Source organism: Acyrthosiphon pisum, chromosome A1 (assembly GCF_005508785.2).
Source record: "Acyrthosiphon pisum isolate AL4f chromosome A1, pea_aphid_22Mar2018_4r6ur, whole genome shotgun sequence".
Lineage (NCBI taxonomy): Eukaryota > Metazoa > Arthropoda > Insecta > Hemiptera > Aphididae > Acyrthosiphon > Acyrthosiphon pisum.
Window position 1 is genome coordinate 162,064,562 of NC_042494.1, and position 3,431 is coordinate 162,067,992.

The 3,431-nt window shown below is 29.6% G+C and overlaps 1 protein-coding gene across 4 annotated transcripts in view; it reads left to right on the forward strand.

The window, feature by feature from the left end:
• The window catches only part of LOC100159811 (neuroligin-4, Y-linked-like), a 516,542-nt gene that overhangs the window by 469,633 nt on the left and 43,478 nt on the right, over positions 1-3,431 (forward strand). The window lies entirely within an intron of this gene.

The following is a 3,431-nucleotide window of genomic DNA, read 5'->3' on the forward strand; positions in this document are numbered from 1 at the left end:
ATGCTGAGTAATCTAAACGCGATATAACCTGATGCAAGTGCAGTCATAATAGTTAATAACTATACACATTTATGGATATTATATAATATATATAGCTCGTTTGCTCTAATTGTGTTTTTAGTCTAATACCAATATACGGTGCCTACATATTTGTTCGCATCTCTCGACGTCTTTATTGCTGGCGGTGGTTCATTTACGTCATTCGAAGTATGATATTTTACTCTAATTTATTAACCGTATCCAATCCTATTAATTTTCGTCTGCTTCCATTTTTAAATGTCATGTAACGGACGTGTGCAAAAATTGAATGTTTTTTATTTTTATTGAAACATATATCTGCAATCTGTACAATTTTTTATGTACAATAAGTATAGGTTTGATAATTGACAATAAAAATAGCAGCAGCAGCAGCAGTCAGTTACAATACTAATCAAATTACCGAGATTTATCAAAAAAAAAAAAACTAGTACTCGCTCGCTAACGTCCTCGACGTTTGTCGCTGTTCATGATTTTCTCAGAAACTACTGAAAAATTCAGGAAACGCACTATCTTATGTTGTGTACCATCTGTTTTCAATTTCCACTCGTCGGAGAAGTGATGAATAAAGCTTCATTTTATGCACGTTTTTACAGTTCCAAAAAAAAAAAATATATATTTTCCAATAAAAACTCGTAAAATTGAAGCACCGCCACCGTTGTAAAACCAATTGCTTCGAAACAAACGGCTAGCCGGACCGATTTGCACTTTTATCGCATATTAAGCAAAGTAATTAAGGTTCTAATTTTGGCAAAACGATAAATTCGATTTAATAAGAAATGAAGATGCACGATTTATGTTATTACACTCCCATTCGATAGCTCTCGAGTAAAATTTTAATTCTTTTTGAGAGTGATTATTATTTTTTTTTTTTGCTCAGTTTTCTCAAAACTCCAATAGTAATATCGAACGTTTATGTTTAAAAAAAACTAATACATCAACGCTCAATCAATCATAATTTATTTCACACTGCTAAACATTACTGCACAAATTATTGTACACAGCCGCAAAAATAATAATTTTACTTATTAACGTGATTACCAAACATAATAGTTAAAGTATAGTAAGCGCGTTACCCAATTATATAATTGCAGTTCACGTGCGAAATTATTCTAAACGATTAGAGTGTTTCAGAGGGTTTGTCCGTACATAATATGTTTATATTTTTATATTATTATAAAACATTTTTCCGAAACAGAGACAGCTAACAATCATAATATATTGTATAGGCGTATTGGCGTAGAGGAGAGGTTAAATACGAATCAAACCAGATTTTTAACAGTTTTCGTATATAAATAATACTTTTATTGGTGACAAAAGGGAATGGAGTGGGGGCGGGGGGTTAAACACCCAAACCTCCAATGGTTGTAGGTATATTAAAAAGAGGAAAAGTTATTATAAACTGCGATTGGTAGATAGTTGATTATAACCACGATAATCCGTCTGCAATTCTTTCTGTCACACGATTCTGTGATAATGATTATTTTGAATTTACCCGTCGCGCGTCGTTCAGAATATTGATCGATTATGCTACAATAATTATATAGTTTATTGAAATTTAATAATTTTAAAATGCGTTTACAATTACCATAGACATATAAATAAATTATATTTATTCATATGTCTGTCTTTGACAATTACAATTGTAATTGTACGTAATATTATATTTTATGCATAAAAACGGTTATTGGATATTTGTGCTCACAATATATATTATATTAAACGAAACGAGTGTTATAGAGTGTTTATCTGCAGTATGTTCAAAACGTTTCATTCAAACAAAAACAACTAACAACGGTCGTAGGCATTTATGATATCAAAAAATATATACGGTATATAATTGAAATTTCACAGTAAATATGTAGTCAATTGCATTAGTCGTCTGTAATTCTGTCTGTTGCGATGATGTATACCTGTATAAGATAGGTACACGGGAATAATTAAATTATTTGTAAAAAAATTATCCACACGATTCTGTGAACGTGATGATGATTATTTTTGATACTAGGAATTATAATGCACGTTAGCGTTCGTTCACTTGTTTATAGTTACCTTGATGAGCGGAAAAAAAGAATTTTTTTTAATAAGCAACCTCGGAACATTGTAAACCATTGCCTCTAATCACGCCATGGTAACAACCAACAAGTTGCAATAAATAAAATTAATATACAGACTCAAACGCTTAAAATAAAATAAAATATTATTAATTAGGCGATACATATTGGATACGTATTAGATACCTGTGTGGGTACTATTTTTTATTCTGTGGATTTCTCCGCCGTTCAGAATACATCTAATATTCTTATTAATTATGGTATAATTTTTTGTAACTTTTTATAATTTTAAAATATATTTACAATTATAATATTAACTTGACTTATAATATTTTGCACATGTTATAAACAGAATTATTTATGTCTATACTTATTTTTATATTAACGTGTTACCATTATAAACATATAGCCTAGGCCATAGCATATACGCCATATAACCTAGTTATTGAATGTTATTGAGAAGTATAAACATTTACTATAAGAATCCAATGTATTGAAAATACTACTTTCTGCGTTATTAAATTGGATTAATCATTGAATAATTAGAGATACACTTAAAGATATATATATAAAATAGTTGTATACATAGTTCACTCTGTTTTATAGTAGGCTGACAATTACCTATGCAGGAGGTATACAGTGTTAATTTTGTCGTTGAGAATAAAAATATTTTTAAATTTCTTGGGCGCTTCAAATAACTCACATTCAATCAGAGCATTAAGTAATGAGTTGTATTAGAACGAATGGTATTATTATATTTCTCGACATTGTCATACCCGCATGATTAAAAACATAATAAATTAATATTAATTTGCAACATTTGTTACGTCGTTGCACAATGCACATCCATCACACGTTTCGAAAACATGAGTCAACAATCTCGATTATTGGATTTTCAATAATATACGACTTAGCGATAAAAAACAATTTTTGTTACTAAACAACAATAATAATAGTTTTCATCGTTCGTAACCGGTGGCATGTGACTGTATGAGTAAAGTCAACAACAAATATGCATACGAAAAAAAATCTCGCGAGACTTCTATGATAAATTATAATATAGTGTAACTGCAGTTTCCTTGGTAGAATAATTGTTTCAGTCGAAACTCGTGGATGACACATTTCTGCAAGCCTTAATTCGTGCGTATTGTTATCCCGTGTAAAAATGTTAGAAGCAACCCGAATAACCTACGATTCATGTTGATGACACTAAAATCTAAATGCAGCACAAATAATGATATTAAGATTTTAAACTATATAAGCTATTGTATACATTATTTGAAATATCTGTGAACTTAAATAATATATTATATATGACAGTTTATCTAACTGTAGAAGTTA